The sequence below is a fragment of the Leptonotus elevatus genome, chromosome 4 (assembly GCF_054856555.1).
Source record: "Leptonotus elevatus isolate MCC_2025b chromosome 4, RoL_Lele_1.0, whole genome shotgun sequence".
In the NCBI taxonomy this organism is placed as follows: Eukaryota; Metazoa; Chordata; class Actinopteri; order Syngnathiformes; family Syngnathidae; genus Leptonotus; species Leptonotus elevatus.
In genome coordinates this window covers 7,296,244-7,315,699 of record NC_141242.1, presented here as the reverse complement: position 1 = coordinate 7,315,699, position 19,456 = coordinate 7,296,244, and the positions used below count along the sequence as shown (strand labels likewise).

The following is a 19,456-nucleotide window of genomic DNA, read 5'->3' as shown; positions in this document are numbered from 1 at the left end:
TTTTAAGCAACAAGTCGACAGATATATTTTTGCCAGTGGTATGTGTTTTGCAGTGCTAGCCAGGTCACCTCTCTCTTTTCCCACTCAGACAAAAAATACCTAGGGGGCATTTCAATCAGATAAAATAACACTGAATGCACTTCTGACTGGGTCAAACAGCAACCAAGAAAACAAACCAACATACGACTTCTTTAAATAACGCTTGAACTACCGTCATCTGCTGTGTGACAAAGAGAAGGTTGAGGACGAGGAGACGGCGAACATGCAAGTAGTGACGTGACGCCCTCTCACAATGAGATGCTGAAACAACAGCGCGGCTGTCAAGCTAATTTTACACACCAATGCTTTCGCACCTCAGCCTTCAAACCCCGAACCCTGCGTCTTCTTCGGCGCGTCTTCATTTATTTTGTGTCAGTGTCCAAGATTGTGAGACGCAAGGCGGCGAGAAGCTCGAGCCAAATGTCGCCGGGTATGCGGTGTGTGAAGACAACAGTGAGCGGGAGAGAAAAAAGCTCCGTGGGTGCACGCATCAGCGCGTCAGGTGCACATGAGAACCCTTCAGAGCTCAGAGGAGAAAGTACTGGTAGCTTTGTTTTGAGTTGTGAAAATATGAGTATATAAAAGAATAGCTTTAGTTGTAGCTTATACGCACCTACAAATTAATTGGCCTAGACCAGGTGTGCCCAATATGTCCATCGCAATCGACTGGTCAAAAGGTAATAAATAGGTATTGGTAGATTCAGATTGTATGACATTCAAAAAATTAAATCTAAAGGTCAGATAAGTGAATTTTAGCTCATTTTAGCTCACTGCTCTGTGCTCATAAACCAGAGACAGGGTCACTATGTGGGTTCGATTCCCCGAGAGGGGACCCTGTGAAAAACATAAATAAATAGTTGATCGTGTTTGGCTGGCTGCTTAAAAAGTAGATCCTGGGGCAAAAAAGTTTGGGCGTGGCTGGGTTAGAACAATATTCCCGTTATTTAGCCAAGATATACATTTTACTAGGGACGTTCAATCCCTCTATTTTTTCCTAGACCAATTCCAGTATGAGGACTAAACTCTTCAGTAGTCACTAGATGGTTTTCCATCCAACCATTTTTATTCAAATTTTCAAGAAATTTGAAAATAAAACTGAATGGAAACACTAGAAATTCAAAAAAGGGCTTAAAATTCGCAAAAAAAGGTTTTTACGCTTCGAGAGGGTGGATTTAAAAGCGTATCGAAAAAAAGGAAAATGCGATTTTCGCCAATGGAAACAGGTTTTGCAAATAACCGCTAGCAAGACCGAATACACGCACAGCTTGACCGGATATTACGTCACACGTACGTTTGTAGTCCCAAAGCAATGTCGGACGATAAAGTAAGGTATGTTTGGTGGGGGGGACGAAACAGAAATATTTTTTGAATTAATTAAAGAAGCGAATATTGATAGATGGAACACAGCAAAGAAACGCTACGGTTTATCAAGAATTACAAAAGTAAACTTAGTAGACGCCATCGTACTGGTCTTCTTCTTCGTCTTTTAAATTACTGGTGGATCACATCTCTTAATGGTGTATACCGCCACCTACAGCGGCGGAGTCCCCTCTCAATATTCGTAAAAGAAGAACAGATGGAAACGGGCATAAGCCGCATGCCCGTTTTGCGTATTTTCAGTAGATTCGCTTGGAAATTTTGAAACAATTGGATAGAAACCTGACCTGATACTGATGCAAAGTACCTATACCACTATTATTTTTTTATACATAAAATGATACAGATAATTTAAAAAAAACAGACCTATACATCCCAATAAAACATTTTCCTTAAAATTGCATGAAATTCATGACAATTTTTTTGTAATTTCTACGTGGTAGTTCCTGATTGTAAAACAACCTTGAGTACTGATACCTTGAAAAAAGGTCCGATACTGAATTACACATCAACAAAATCTAACACTACACCACAAAACAAAAATGCCACAAAAATGTATAAAGTGACTATAAAAAAAAAGTCTCCATCCAGGTCTTAAAAATATTTTTGCTTGTCACTAATTAAAAGGACTTTAACTTAAAGTGAAAAGCTACATCACATTTATATATATTATATTTATATTTCTTTTGGAAAAGTGGTCACTCCATGAAAGAGGAATGGCTTTGCATGGTCATCGAATCTAAAAATATTCTCCAATGGAACATTTCGCATAGCCGGCGTGGTGAAATGAAAGTGAAATCACATGGATTAGCATTAAAAGTTCTGGCTCCAATTTTGCCACTGTGACCTTTTAAATGTCCTTCAGTCCACTTGAACAAAATACGCCTACTTAGTCAGAATATATTTTAAAAAATGAGCAAAAGATAAGAGCTCAATTCAATTCTGTTCAGACTGCATGCCTGGCCAGTCACGGACATAACAGACCCCACACTAAAATATTACTTTTATACTCAGAACAATTCGCAATATTCAACTCGAATAATATGCAATACTCTAACTTTTCAAAGAGACTGCACAGTTTTAATTGACACGGTTGGACCTATATTCATTTAATAACAATGTTTGTTATTGTGATGGCGCGTCACAGTGGTGTAGAATAACGCTGTTATATTTTGCTCACCTCAACAAAAATATAAACGCAACACTTTTGCTTTGTACACAAAAGGCCCATTTCTGTCAAATATTGCTCACAAATCTGTTTAAAACAGTACTTCTACTTTGCCAATATATCCATTTAACTCATTCACTCCGAGTCATTTTCACTGAAGCAACTCCCTTTGCTCCCGGCTGTTTTACTGGATTTTGACTGTTTTTGCAAGGTCCGAACAATAGTGTGTTCTATTGCTATAAAAACATGGAACTCTTCTTTCATCAGGAAAAAAAAAGTATATTTATATCGGTTTCCATTTTGCAGCAAATAGCATTAGCATATAGCTAAATTTCATCATTATTCACAAACATGTTAAAACACTGGGGAACAGAGCTTGTTGCATCATGGCCCTGGTTGATCTCTTATACTCTGCTGCCACCTGCTGACCATTGCTTTAAGTGACCTCTTCAGGTCAGAAGCTCCATCAAAGCCTTCTGTATGCTCTAGCAAACAAAAAACATAACAAATGTATAAATACGTGTTTGGGAGTATTAATTTTTTTTTTATGTTTTTGGGTTTGAATGAGTTAATAAAGTGCACTTTTACTGAACTCTTTTGTTCATGATGCAGAAATTAACATTTACTGGAAAATCTTATGTATAATTCACCCCCAAAATGACCCTTAAAACGCATGTGGTTTTTTTCTAGACTTTTGTATAATATAGCATATCTAATCCATTATTATCGCTATCAGAGTGAATAATATAAATGACCTTATGTGCACATGTTGTAAAGATCTTTCCGGTCTATTCCATGACGCTTTCCCCCAACGCAGCATTGCGTGTTGCTGACATGATCCATTGCCATGTCCTGAGTGCCCCGAACCTGCTCCGAGTGCACAAGCGTTGCCGGCGTGGGGCCGTAGGAGACGCGACGCGCGGCCGCGCTGCTGTATTATTCAAGAGGCGCCCCCCCGTCGAACGGGCAGTTATTCAGCATCCAAATCCCAGATGCGGTTTAACGTGTGCTCCCTTCAGCGTTCTGACAGCTGCCCATTGATCACACGCCAGGTAGATGGCTGCTGAATAAGCGCACGCGGGAGCTTCGTGTTATCGGGCTCAAATTGGCTCGATGATAACGCGGAAATCCATCAATAGACTTTGGCAATGGGCCAGAGTTCACTTGCTGCCACTGATTGAAGAGGCGAGGCTCAGCGTGCGGACGAGATGCGCCGATACGATGCGACATGCAAAATATAACGCAGCGGTGCGCCTGCATGTGTGGAAGTAAGCAATTTCCCGTTTGAGTCCAATCTAGACTAATCCTGTGAGTATACAGAGATTGGACACGACATTATGATAGGATCATAGAAAATTCCAAATGCTGCCTCAAGATACTAATGTTTGATACAAATGTTGTAGTGATATTGAGCTGTGTCTAGTAGGGCACAACCGATATGGATTTGATTAGATTTTTTTTAGGCCGATGCCGATTCCAGTATTCTAAATTCCGATAACTGATCAATTGGTAATGTATGGTAATGAATAAAATAACTACTTTTTGGTCATTCATTGCTATTGACGACTATAGACGTCAAAAATTCATTTGAACTATTTCTATTAGTTTAACCATTTTTTTTCCCACTTTTATTAGCAAGAGTATGAAAACCTAGAAAAAAAAGATTGTACATTTAGAACAGATGTAAAATTTGTGATTAATCATGAGTTAACTATTGGAGTCATGCGATGAATTATTTTACAAAAAAATTTATCGCTTGACGCAATTTAAAAAAAGAAGAAAAGATTATTAAAAATTAAGGCTGTCAGGCGATTAATTTTTTAAAATCTTAATTAATCGCATGACTTCACTAGTTAACTCACAATTAATCACTAATTTTATATCTGTTCTAAATGTTCAATAAAAAAATTCTAGGTTTTCATACTCTTGTTAACTCTTTGAGTGCCGTTGACGTAAAGTGTCGTCAACGGGAAACCTAACGAGGAGCGGCAGTGACAGAAATTGTCGTCGACTACAGTATTTTTTTTTTTTTTTTTTTTATGGGAATAGGTGAAGAAAAGTCATGGTCATCAGTGGGTCGCTTTTGGACAACATCACTGTGTATCCGTGTTATGTGGAAACCTGTGAGCATGGCGGAGCTCTGGAAATTCCAGCTGCTTATTGTGATTGTTGTTGTGAAGTTTTCGGCATGTTAAATCTACTACAAAGAGTGGCACGAAAGACGACGGAGATTATTTGAAATTAGAAGTAGCGATATGTAGAGTACATACGCAAACGGAAGAGGGATATTCAGAGTTGGTCAAATCCAGGTTTGTAAACCACTGCAATGGCTAGTAGATTCCTGTAGATGGCGGCATATAGCACTCTGACTAATACTATACAATATCCAACTTGGTAGCTCCCATGTATTTATTCATTTATTCCCATCTAGCTTTCTTTCACATAAGAGCAATCAAAAGGGATTATTTAATTTCTTTCTTGCATACAAAGTAGTAGTACAGCATATGAAAAAAATAGCATGATTTCAGCAAGAGTCCAAAGTTGACCTGGCAACAGAACTCTTTTTGGTCACACCGAAGACCCTTCATCACGCTACTGAATGACTCTACGTGAAATCAAAAGTGAAATCTAATGACAGTGTCGCCTACAGTAGCGAAACACGTCACGAGGTAGCGGTTCACGCTCGGGTCAGCTTTGCATGTTAATTAAACGTTGCATCACACCAGCCTTAAAACTTCATCAAGCCCGCGCCGATGGTTCACCCTCACCTTTCAAGCCTCTCCGTCTTTTGTTAGCGTGCCTGATAAATTATTCAATATTCATTAAATAATGTTTGATGAAAAGGGAAAAGGGGCAAGACGTTAACGCTAATTTATGACTTTGATGAATCTTCACCGCTGTGGGATGCTGGGAAAAGATATCATTGTTTTTTGTTAAGCTTTTTATTTTATCAGATAACATAAAGCAAGTGCCTTCGGTTGTACTATACCGCATTATAACCACACCTAACAAGATTTATTTAAAAAAAGAAAAAAGAAAAAAAGTTTGACCTTTGCAAAGGTAATATTGAATTGACGCGCACTTATTATCTTAACATTATTTACTTGGTGTGGTTGTAGTTTGCAGTGCATCATGTGTCTAATATTTTCATAAGCTACATGCAAAAGCCTTCAAAGTTGATTGCTCCAAATGTGCAAAAAAAGACAATTAAATACATTTAAATGGTTAACAGTGACGTTCTATTTGCATTTTATTGTCAAGTGGCTAAATTGTAATTTGTATGACATTTAGGAATGTTACAGTTACAGTCCAACCCATTAATCGGCGAACTGATTTAATCAGCTGAGATTAGCTCTTAAAAAGGGCAAAAGAAATGTCTGGGTTGGAGGGGGGGGGGGGTTACACACATAAGTAGATAGTAAGGATGTTCAATACCGTGAGCAGTCCTTTTGATACATAACATTTCCCCTGAAAAAAAATCACATATACACATCAATATCCCAACATAGCATTTTTTCCTTAAAATTGCATGCAAGGAATGGCAATTTTCTATTCTTCTCATTTTTAGTAAAATGGCCACAAGAGGGCGACCGATACTGGTATTGGTCACCGTCACGAGTACCGATACCACCTTGAAGTAAGGACGGGTATCGGTACTCGCCCATACCTAATCGATAGGATAATCAATTCTAAAAAGATTTGTTAGTGACAGCTCTAGTTATTATTAATAATTAAGAACATATGAAGACGGTGGTCATGTTTTTGATTTCTCATAATGATTGGAAAACTTTTTATAAACAACATTTATACAACATTCCAAGAAAATGACAATGCCCAATCACTACTAAACTATTTATAGATACCGCGGGCACTATGTTAGTGATTTTTGTTTTCGGTGGTACTTGCTGTCAAAATTTGAGAACCACTGTAGGCAAATTGTGCGAGCTTCGACTTGGTTTCAGATTGGAACAATTCAGTGTTTCCCACACCGGGTTAATACTTGGGCGGGCCACCCAAATAAACTGGCCACCACCCAAATAGGTTTCAAGATAAAAAATGCATTTAAAAAATAAACGTGTCGCGGCCAGATATACCGCATGTATCATTAGTTACACCCCCTCCCCAAGAGTCCACCCACCCAAGTAGATTTCAAATCTGTGTGAAACGCTACAATTCATGTATTTAGCATTCAAATTTTAGAAATAGAAGTCAAAGTGGAATTTAGAAGCCATTTAAGACGGATATGCTAATGATTTCAGGGTAATTTGAGTCCGAAAACGACATCAGTTTCTTTGAATCGGATCTAGTTTTGGAGATATAAATATTTTTAACAATTCAAACTAATTTGTGTCTTTTTGGTCAACTTCCTAAAAGTAGTATTTGTGCTTTTAAGTCACCTGTTTTTGCATAATGCTAAATGTTCTCAACGTAGCTTGATTTTCACCTGATTGGCATACGGACGGCTCTCTGCTCTACCGATTGCCGTCTTCCACGATATCAATCCACCGCAAGAAAATCTAAATCGGGATGCGGGCTGCAAACTGTCCCCTGCTGGCCAGACTTTGTTGAAAATTAGCCAAGTGGATTACATTTTCTAACGCCACTATAATTAGTGAAAGAATCCTGTTTATCTGATCTGTAAGCAGGAGGTAACTGGGCGTAGAATTCCAGACGATGACGGAGAGCGGATTTTTTGCTGTCTAAGGCTTAACGATGACTGATAGCCTTATCGACAAAAGCGCGTCCCAAACGCGCACACGGAGGCTCTCGTCGCTGCTCATTTCCACATCCCGTGCTGGAAAATAGATGTGCAAAAAAAAAGGCACTAGCTTCACACAAAGGACATACATGACTGTCTTTAAACAAGAGAGAAACTAATGAGTTTATTCATCAGTGCACAGCAAGGATCGGGGATTGGAGAGGTGGAGGCACCTTGGGGGAAATTGGATTAACACGGCGCCACACCGGAGTTCTCGTATCTCCCAAATCAGCCCGTTCGTGCTCCTCGCTCGCATATCAGAGCGAGGCAATCTGTTTCTCCGCAGAGTGCCGGCTGACCAACGTGACCGTCGGCAATTGTCCAATTATTAATTAAATGCTCGCAAGCGTAATCAGATGCAGACGCGGTTGCGACCTGCGAGACAGCTAAGCAAGCTGAATTGAAATGGCTGACGTCGGAAGATGTCGTGCAGCCGAATCACGTGGCGCTTGAACGGTCTATCATCATTTTGCACTTTGACTGCACATTGTAGTGCACAATATGTCTTAAGCCTCAGCAATATTTTGTAAGCCTCAGAAAGCATTTTGGACTGTTATAAACATGCATAGGATACACTCACCAGGCATAAGGTGATGACCAGCTCAATAAAAGGATGTCAACCGTCAAAAATGCTTCAATTAAAATATTTTGCACATAAACGTTACTACATTAAAGTTTAAAAACAAAGATTAAATGCAAAAGTATTGTAGTGAAAAGTAAAGTGATTTACATACCACTAGAGGGCGCTTTGAGAATGACTATATCAGACAGCTCTCGAACACAATACTTCAGTATCATTCATTCATTACATCATCATTTACTACAAATAATGTATCTTCTCTAGAGGTGTCAAATCGATTAATCGACAAGTAATCGATTATCAAATTAATCGACAACTATTTTAATAATGGAGTCATCGTTTAGAGCCATTTTTTAAATTTAAAAAATTCTGGAAAACAATCACTGAACCAGTGACTGAATTAGTTTGAAAAAGCCAGGTGAGTACAACATCAATTCCATCCATTTTCTTAACCGCTTATTCCTCACAGGGGTCGCGGGGGTGCTGGCGCCTATCCCAGCTGGTTTCGGGCAGTAGGCGGGGTACACCCTGAACTGGTTGCCAGCCAATCCAGGCGATATAATAATCTATTCTAAAAATAGTTGTGCCCTAATCTTTTTGCTCATCTATATGCCGGCGGCGTACGGTAACCAATACACACATAAATTGTATATCAGCTTTGTGCTAAGCTAAGCTGGAACAAAGTTCACTGAGTGAGTAAATTTGAGTGTAAATTTGAAATGATCATTATTTCGTCAATTTCTTGTAACACTGTTTGGTGGTATGCCATGACATTTTCTAATGTATAATATGTGCTGTGGTTGCATAAAGGTGGGGAAAATATTGGATGTCACTGTCGTGCAAGTTAACATAATTAGAGTTCAGCCGATTAGACAGATTTAATTGGACAATATTAGCTATTTCAAAATCTATGACCGATTTTTTTTCCCAACACATTGTGTGTTCTTGCTTACTTGGCCAATGAAGATTATTGAGATTCTGATTATAACATACAACAAAGATGACATTCAAGCATTTTCCCACCATAAAAATAGGATGATTTTTGCTGATTCTTTTCTCTGTGTTGTAAAGTTAAAAAAACAAATAGTAAAGGACAAATTATTGTAAAATTCTTAAATTCTTTAAAAAAGTTATTTTATTAACTCATTCACTGCCATTGACAGCTATAGATGTCAAAAATTCATTTGAACTATTTTTGAGTTTAATTTTTTTTTTCATTTTTGTTAACAAGAGTATGAAAACCTAGAATTTTTAGAATATAATTTTTTGTACATTTAGAACAGATATACAACTTGTGATTAATCGGGAGTTAACTAGTGAAGTCATGCGATTAATTACGATTACAAATGTGCCCCTGATGCCTCTCATTTTTAATAATCTTTTCTTAAAAAATGTTTTTTTAAAAACATTTATTTATTTTTAATAGTGTTTTTTTAAAGAAAAGATTTTAAAAATTTGGGGCGTCGGGCGATTACAATTTTTAAACGTAATTAATTGCATGACTTCACTAGTTAACTCACAATTAATCACAAATTTTATATCTGTTCTAATACAAAAAAAATCTATGTTTTCATACTTTTGTTAACAAAAGTGGGGAAAAAATTTAAACTAATAGAAACAGTTCGAATGAATTTTTGACGTCTAATAGCCGTCAATGGCAGTGAATGTGTTAAGTATCTATTTTTGTAATGAATTAGCCGGTTATCAGAATTTTATTCTGGCAAACATCGGAATCGGCTTAAAAATATTCATATCGGCTCAAGTTGGTATATCATAACAGAAAAGAGGTTACATTCTGTGTTTCATTTTCACCCCTTCTCCCCAAACATGTAAATGCCACGGCTTTCACAAGTAAAGCAAAGTGCAGACCGCACCGGCGTGTATTTCATTAACTTTTCTTAATGCACTTGTAATGGCTCCAGGGTGTTTGTCCAACGTTCAGTGCGCTTTTTGCTGAAATAATAAGAGCTATCAGTCAGCGGCGAGCAAAAACAGCTTCATTCGCGGAATAAAGGTCATTGGAGCTGTTGCTTTTGAGGCGGTTTGACAGACGAGAAAAAAAACCAGAGAGCAAAATAATCAAGTTCAAGTCTGTCTTGAGTTACAACAATGTATGTTTTGGTGTGGTTTCAAAACTGGGGTTCATAGAGGTGAGCTCTCTATAACGAGTTGGTCTTGCAAATTTGACACGATGCATCATTAGGCAACATCACCAGACAATCCTTGCAGACCACCAGTGGTAGCAACTCTTAATTAATGGATGGTGTGCATGCATGCGTCCAAATGAGCATACCGAGGAATTAAAAGTAAGCGCCCATGTGTTTTTATAACAGCTGTTAAAATGTCACATTAGCACAAATACTATTTAACAAACATGAAAAACAAGGAGCATCGGAAGCAAAGCGTCCCTGTTGAAAAGTCAGACGTTGACTCATCAGCACTAGTTTCACGTATTGATGAAAGGCAGGATTTCCAGTGGATGGCTTTTACTGGATTGTAAAGTATAAACACAAAAAGTTTGCAAGGCTTATTGTGCCCTTGAAGGATCTGCTTTATGATATTGTGTTCTTCTTGTTTCGCATGTCCGCGCTCAACTGAGGGAAATGTCATGATCTCATTGTTACTGTAAGAAAAGAAAAAAAAAGGAATATTAAATATAATTTTAAGATTAAATATCTCTATTAATTTTTTTCTTGGATTCAAGGGTTTATGGTTTATTTCTTTTTTTTCCACATAATTGTCGAGTTTAAAATGTATAAACAAGCAAAGATTTAAAAAATAATAAAGTTAATTCATTTTTCCAAGCATTGATTCAATTATGATTAATGGCGTCGGGGAACTTTACACATTAATATATGCGGCTCTAATAGTGCAAAACAGCCACACTACACTGCAATGTGTACGTATTTCACAATAATTTTACTAAGTGGCGTGATTCGGTGTGTTTATTCTCCCACAATGCAGTAACATCTTCATTATTAAACAATGCCGACTTACTTTGACGGGGAGACTAATGGGAGTTTAATCAGCTTCGGTTTCCTGCACTCCACTGCCATCTAGCGGCTCAATTGTGAAACAACACGTACGCGTGGGATCTTTCGATTGGAATCAGAACATTCATCAGTCGTCCTCATCCTCTGTGAAGGACAGAACTTCCTCTCGAGCTCCCATTCAAAATGAATAGACTGTGGTAGACAATTAGATAAAAGCTCAACATTTCGCTCAAAGCAAGAAATGACAGGTAATTAAGTGTTTATTCAATTGGGGGAGACGTTGAGGTATTATTGGGCTTCACTTGGAGAAAATTGCACACTGTTGCACTTCAATTCACGGACGATCACTTACATGCCATTTGCATGAATGTAGGCTATGTTTCAACTAATAGCGTTGCTGGAGCACACAATGCATTGGCAGTAAATTGAAAAGCTCTCCTGGCTGATCCAACGTTTTGGCACACGACGCTTCTTTCCATAGCATAGACTCGCCAACAGCTCAATTAAATAGAAAGCCCAATTTATCACAGCCTGATAGCTTCCCCAAAAGCAAAAAAATAATAAGACGATAGCGTGCTCGCAACTCGTGGAAAAACACAAACAAGCAAATACATCAGAGCACAAATCGCCGCTGTATAATCGCGGCGTCACTGCCAATTAAAATGACATCTTTCGATTATGAAGATCAATTCAAACTCACCCCCCTGTGGATGCAAAGTTGTCACCCTCAACAAAAGAGATATTTCCGGGTGGCGCGGGTGGCACGCTCTTCCACAATTAAGTGCAAACACAGCATGGTCGGTGCTCGGACCTGAGTCACACACAGAATGCAGCGGCTTGCCCCCTTCTCCTCTTCTGCTCCTCCTCTCTCCTCCGCGGATGCTTATCTGAGGCTGAAGCGCGGCCCACTTTAAACTACAGTGACGTCACGGGTGCCGATGCCGATGCCGACGCCACGCCCACCTTCATCAGACACACGTTTTTTGCTCCAAACAAGCCATTAATGCAACACACATGGCCCCTCATCTGCATTTTAAACATTTGAAACAGTAGTGGGAAGTAACTGTACTCGCGCTTTACGCCTCTTGATGACACGAAGAAAAAAGACAGACACCATGTCATGATTGAACAAACCATGACGTGACATCAACATTCGCTAGCGTTGCTATCGTTTACCTTCAACAAGTGAAAGCCACATTATCCTTCTTTTCCTTGACAAATGTTTAATCTTCTCAAACTTATTCAAAATTGGAGCAAGTTAAAATTTGACTGCCCCTTTGTAGTATTTTTTCAGTTGTCATCATTAGCTAATTTAGTGTTTTTTATTAGTCAGTTCACAACATTAGCAAGCTAATGCCTTTGATAGCATAATAGCATGTCCCTATGCTAGCTAGCTCGCTTTCTTCCCTGTATGAGGACAAGTGAATTAAAGAGGGAAATTATCTTGTATGCAATTGTTTTGCTCACCAAGTTTTCACAGGCGTTGTACATAACTGACAGTTAAAATACATTTTTACTTTTATACTTAAGTACATTTTAGTTGTAAAGGAGTGAAATCAGTAGGAATCAGTAGGCCGAGGTCTACTTCTCGTTTTACCAGTGTTTTTAACCTAAATATCTTTAGGCTACTTCTATTTACTTACACAGTAGTCTGAGTACTTTTTCTGATTTCCTATACATTATGGGTGGGGTATGCTGGCCAACAGCTAACTGGTTAGCACACCCGCCTCACGGTTCCGAGATTCTAGTTCCTCGCACATTCCAAAAACATGCAGTTAGCTTTACCGAAGACTGGCCGTAGGATCACAATTCAATTCCCACTGCGTAACAACAGAAAGTAGTTATTGGACAGAAGCTAGTCTTTTTCCCCGACTGCTGTCGAAGTGCCTTTGAGCAAGGCACCGACAACTGTGTGACTTGTGTGACCCTTTCACTGCAACATCTCTTCTTGCATATCTGCATGTGTGTGATTGTGATCTGGCTCTCTATGTGGTGTGCAGCACACACACAAAAATGCAACACAGTGTATGTTTCCTCTTGAGGTATCATAATGAGTAAATCAAGTTAAAATCAAAATTGTCCAAATGTGTGATTGCAAATGCAAATGGAATATTTGTGAGGGATGACTGCTCTACCATACAAAATCATGACTCAAGATACATTCTCTTTATTTGAATTCCTTCCGTTTCTAACCACTGGCAGCTGCAGTCAATAAAATATGAAGGGAGAGTGACTAAATTGTCTGGAAAGGTTTAATTATCATGATTGGAGCAAGCGTTTTTCTGCAAGAGTGAACACCTCAGTTCTCTGATGAAGCAAGAAAAGAAGCACATCAGGTGGAATGAGACTTCTTTCGGGATGCACTTTTTCGGTTAAAGGGCTGTTGCAGGTGCTTCTGATGAATGTTTGAACCCAGAACCTGATGCTAAGACACCAGACGTGCGACGTATTACAAAGGAAGATGTCTGGTATTTGCATGTTTATGAAACAGAGACCCCCCCCCCCCACACACACACACACAGATGCTTTTTGAACACGTTCGCAATCACACTCTTCTGTATTATCCCGTTCTTGCTGCCACATTAGATTGCCATCAAGCTACTCAAGTGTGCAATTTTTTTAGAAAAGGTTTACAGACTGTTAGTTTCCAACACATCACAAAAGACAAAATTCTCTGTCGCGAAGTGAAGTCACAAAACGCGCTAACATCACGTCAATCATGGCAGTATCTTTCTAGCGCAATATTCACTGACAAGCTTGCGCGAGATAGGTCAATAGCTGATTTTACACCTGGGCTCACTTATGTGGGAGTCTTTATTCTGTTCATCGGAAAAACAGGTCCGAGTTTTGATTGGAAAACGATCATGGATTGTTTGCTCGGTCATTTCCTGAATGGTTTCGTTCCACGGATTAAATTGAAGGAAGTATGATTTCTTTTATGTAAACAAAATACATGGCAGTAGCATTCCAATTTGGTTCATGATGATGAGATGGATATACAAATACGGCGAATAAAGAGTATGATAATGACATAAGTACTCTGGAAAAGGCAACTTTTAAATGCACACTTAAGCTCGAGATAGAAAGGACACCTAAACCAGTGCTTCTCAATTATTTTTTGTTACACCCAACCCCCAGGAGGAAGAAAATAATTCACGCTCCATCAACTCTCTGCCGCGACTATAAATATAATTTTGTGTAAAGATTGCTATATATGCGTCTCTGCAGAGAAGCTAATACACCTTGTGCACTCTCTGACAATGAGGGTGCCACTGCCACCTACTGTAGTGGATATGTAATTGCACTTTATTGAAGTATGAAAAAAAGGCTTTCTATTGTCCATCTATAATATTTTAATCATTGTATTAGATACATTAGATCTATAGCATATACCCCTTTTTAACGCCAATTACTGTAAATCTATTTTAAAGTGACAGTGCGTAAAGAGTGACCACTAGATGTTGCTATAGCATAGAATGCAGCCAAAGCGCATACATTAGAAAAGTGTGGCTCAGAGAGACCACATTTCGCAAGCCTACCACCATTTTTTATTTTGCGTGAGGGAATGAGCATCTCAGCTAGCGACGTCGACTCGGCAGCCGGCATGAAGCCCGGCGAGCGACACTGAAAGACCAAGCCGGATTTAGCCGGAGCAGCTAACAAATACGGCTAGTTAGTCGGAGCCATATAGGCTGGAGTGGCGAACGACCGGCTAGTGGGAGAAGCTAGTAAGCTAGCAAAAAGCTTGCAGGTCCCATCTGTGGAAGGTAAGCGGCGGTCGGCCCGTTGGGTCCGACACTCGATGGAAGCACCACTCAAGCTAACTACATTCGCAAAGTTGTCCTTTGGGTAGCAGGAAGATGTCAGCCTCTGAGACTGAGGTGAGACTCCAGCCATGTCATATAATTAGTGATTATGAGACATACGATTATATTACCCCCCCCCCCAAAAAAAATTACGTTGATGTGATAAAGCTGTTTTTTGTGTGTGCATATTATTGAAAGCAATTGTGGGTTTTTAAATTGAATGAATTATTAGTTCACCACTAGATGGTGCTAAAAATTACACACTGTCACTTTAACATTTTCCATTGTATATTTATTACATTTTGCATGATAAACTGTAATATTCTATTGTAGCTAGCTGTCTATATCTCAAGTGTAATGGGAAGGACAACAGAAGCACACACAAAGTTGTGGAAACTCACAGTCTTGTGGGCCATCTTAGCTTGAGTGCCAGCGTGGCTGTCCACAAAGTCGCAGGTTCGATCCACTGCTGTCTTTCAGCCAGCTGATGTGTCCTTGGGCAAGAAACTCAACCAGCGGTAGCACCTGATGCTGCTTCATCACTCTTCTATCACCATTGCGGGAATTTGTGAACCTTGAAAATAGAAAGGTGCAATTTGAATGCAGTCTATTGATAGATGTGCAGCACCAAATGCTTTTAAAATCCTGATGAACTTTTCAGTTAAATTCACGCATATCTGATTAGTGCATGTGGTTCACTGTCATCGAGCAATACATTTGACTGCAAATGTGTTGTTGCACATTGTACAAGTGCTACCCTCTGAGTGTGCTCTTTGGCTTTCCTCCTCCTGAATGCTAAAGACAACATTTGCAAGTAGCATTTGTATTGGTTATCTTTGCAAAAACAGATGGGAAGCAGCTGCACAAGGCGACATCTAAGAGACATGAGGATCGGAATTAAATGTCACAATCCATCACTTAACTCAAGAGACTGCAAGGTTTGCTGCTTTTTGGATGAATCTCTCACTGGCCCCTTCCACACGGCCAATGTCGCTATTCAAATGACAACAGAACGAGGTGACGAAGTCGACAACAATTTTCAGCCTTAAAAAAAGTGGGAAAAGTTGTGGTGCACCAAATGTTTTTGTTTGTCTCTATAAGTTTGTTAGTAAAATGTCAACAAACCTTTATTGAGCCAAGGAACATATTTTAAAATTTAAAAAAATATCACTGCACGCTACCAAACAAATATCACAATAAGTATATACTGTGATGATCTAGTTTCAATGTACTCACAAATTGAATTGCTGATTGTGAAATTCGAGCCTGTTTGGTAGAACACTATCGTACCACATGGGACTGGCTGTCGCTGGCATATAGCTAGACAGGGGTCTGCAACCTGCGGCTCTGTAGCCGCGTGACTCTTTAGTACCTCTCCTTTGGCTTCCTGTGGATCTCTGAAAAAAATGTTTTTTTAATTAATTAGAATTTTTTTTTTTACATATTTATTTTGTTTTTTCTGATAAAATATTCTTCCATTTGATCGATAATTAAATTAAAAAAATAATAATAATAAATATTCAAAATGAGTCCAGATTTTTAAGTTGTTGGAAAAAGAGAGATGAAAGGTAGACGAAAAAGTTTTTAAAAAACTAAAACAAAAACAAAAACATATAAATGTCCAAAAAGTGAACGTAAAATGTCTAAGAGGGAAGAGGAAAAGCTGAAAAATACCATAAAATGTCCATGGGGAAAAAAAGGTAGAAAAAAATGTCCAAAAAAAAGTCTAAAAAAGGAAGAAGGGATGCAGAAAATTACCATATGTCCATAAAATTGCCCCCCAAAAAACACATCATAAATTTAACATAAAGGCAGAAAAGTCTACAAATATATGAAAAATTACACACACACAAAAATCCAAAAACAGAAGACGAAAGGCAGGATAAAATGAATATTTTTCTGTTAAGGTGCAGCTTTAACGAGCTCTTGGGCCCCAGTACATTAGAATAACAATAACACACTATTTCGTTCATCACAATGTTCAAATGTTATGCGTCTCCAGACAGAATTTTGGTTATTACTTTGGCCTAACATGGCTCTTTTGACAGGAAAGGCTGCTAAACCCTTAGCTAGAGAAACAGAAGTATATTATTTCTATTAAATTAATAATTTAACTTAATTTTTTTCAGTGCTCAACATGTGTCTCAAACCGCAAGAAGAAAATAAATTCCAATTCAAACAAACCGATAAACAAACACTTATCAAAACAACAGGAGCTTTCAATTGGCTTCTTTCATACTCGGCAGAAGCAACAAAAAAGTCTTGCCTGCGCTCCATCTTGTCCCTCACGGGGGACACAAATGAAGCAGGCCTGCATGTGCTGCTGCGAACCCCCATGAATGATACTTTCCATTTTCTATACTGCTTATACCCTGTAGCCGATCCCAACGGGGTACACCATGTGCTCATCACCTGTCAGTCACAGGACTGACAAATAAGAGCCAGCCAATGCAGTCGCTCTCACATTCACACCGACAGGCAGCTTCAACATCCACAAAGAAGCCACACAAGCACAGACAGCAATCATCTTGGAGGGCATGCACTTAAAGTCGTCCCATCCTGCGCCAGCCTTTAGTAGTTGCATTTGTACGTTCGGGCCTGTCGGAGAGCGACCGCTGTTATCGTCAGCTTCAGAAGCGACCGTCGTGGCCTGCTGTAATCCCTGACCACAAATCCCCAAGTCCCCTCACGGAGTAGCGGCGGATGAGGCAACAAATCCTCAGCATCAAACAACAGTGTGTTCTGCTGCTGCGGCCCGCGACTCTTTTATGTCTCGTTCGCTGTCACTGGCAGTGCTGAGACACTGTCTGTAGTGTGTTAGACTGAAGTGTGGAAAGGGAAGTTTAGTGGCCTCTGTGAGGCACTGGGCAATTCCCATTGCCCTTCTCTTGTGTGTTTGCTCTGGATTTAGTCTTAGTCCTAATTCAAGTTAAAAGGGGGAGGGCGGGCAAATTAATTCCTAATATAATATTCATCAGTAAAACATTTCACAAATGACTTCAAATTGATTACGTTAAAGTTGGAGGATGTGTCTTGAATTTAAAGATACAGAACATATATTTGAAGGCAAGCGTATACAGTCTGTAGTCTTTTCTGTTGAGGAGGCCCACGTTTCAACTTGTGTCAACGTGAATGTATGTAAATATAACCTCTGTATTACTTAATAAACTCTGAACGGTAGATGCAAACAGTGAAGTTCGTTCTTTTAAGAGGCTCCCCTTTGTCCTTACAGAGATCCTGGTGTAAATCAAACAGGTAAGTGTTTTCTATGAAAAGCACATTGACATTGTCAGTAAGAGTGGCAACGTAAAATGGCTACCTTCTGGCTTCACCAGCTCGGGGCAGTGCATTCACATGTGATGCTGCATTCGTGGAAAGTGGGAAGTTGGACATATCTCACTTGGAAGCTCCCAATCTCAACCTCAAAGCGTTTGAAGTAAATGTAAACATTAAAGATGGCTGATTCCGATAACTTCTTTGTTGTTCTGGTAAACACAATCAGTCGAAACCCCGTTGGATTATGTAAAGTTATTATTAATATTCTAAATAATAATTAGATAAACATTGTTATCATTGTGTAAATTAAGTTTTGCCATTCACGGTCTTTAAATCTACAGGATTCGCCATTGTCGAGTGATTTCTGAGTTCAAAGGGTCGTTACCGTGTATACTTCCTGGTATGAAGTTGGGGAAAAAATTCTGACTCCGCAACATCTCATCATCCTAATAAGTAGATTTGTGTCAAATTGGCGCCACTGCTCCCCCAAGTGGTGGGAAGTTTAAATCCACAACATAAATCATTGACAGGACAGTAGCCTACTAACAAAAATGGCTTTTACAGTGAGCCTCAGCAAGATTCCCAACAAGATACTTCGCAATAAAATCCCTGTAGGTTTATGTCTTAATTTGATTCACTTTGGTCCCTCAGTAGATTCATACTCTCGTGTTTGTGCACATATATCTTCCAGCACAGTTAAGGTCAAACATCTAAGGCAAGTAACAATGAGCAAAACCCATTTTTTAAACGTCTTTTTTTGGGGGGAGAGTGTATCACAAATGAGATTTTGTCCAGAGCATAAATCTGAAGCACAATGTCCCAAAAGCTTGGAAAAAATAACTCTGTGGAATAATAATATATCATTTTATCACACAGCTCTAAAGAACACATTTCACTCTCAGAGGTTAAAGGCAGCGAAAATAAAATTCTCGGCGAGCGTAGATGTTTTATGGTCCAAGCAGGAGAACGGTATTAGAGGCCTGCTTTGCTCGGCTGCGCGTAAGCCAATTTGTCAAAAGCAACTTAGAATTTATACGGCTTGTGTCCGTGAGGCTGAGACAGGACACAGCCAATCTTTCCTCCCTGTCTGTCAGTGCTGCTTTATGGAGAAAATGATTCTTCTGGCAGCAAGATGTTCTTTGGTCAGGCAGACACGTTTCAGCGGTCTCGTGCGTCTGCAACCAAGGACAATGTGCTGACTGCTGAGACGCCACAGAACATTTCCATGGCTTTCGAGTCACGCTTGACTTGTGATCTTCATGGTTACATGGGCAGTGTGTTCTAATGGTTCCGCTGGATTTGCGGGCGGTTTCAGCTTAGAGCATCCAGACGTTTAAAAGGGCACCAAATTTATACGGGAATAGAAAAAGAGGAGGAAACGAGCACACGAGTCCCCGTTTACATGTGAGACGGTTTTGCAATTAGAACATCGATATGCACTAAGACGTTTTACTGTGC

General features: G+C 39.3%; 1 protein-coding gene across 7 annotated transcripts in view; it reads right to left on the bottom strand.

Annotated features, from left to right (window-relative positions):
* Positions 1–19,456, bottom strand: part of megf11 (multiple EGF-like-domains 11) — a 118,632-nt gene that overhangs the window by 96,939 nt on the left and 2,237 nt on the right. For 2 of the 7 annotated variants that reach the window (XM_086074451.1, XM_086074452.1), the window contains exon 3: positions 15,124–15,296. The exons of 1 other annotated variant lie outside the window; for it this stretch is intronic. The gene's annotated coding sequence lies outside the window, so the exon portion shown is untranslated. Of the gene's footprint in view, positions 1–11,616; positions 11,781–15,123; positions 15,297–18,041; positions 18,247–19,456 lie in introns of those variants that run through there. 4 more of the 7 variants (XM_086074450.1, XM_086074458.1, XM_086074454.1 and 1 more) reach the window with 3 other exon arrangements.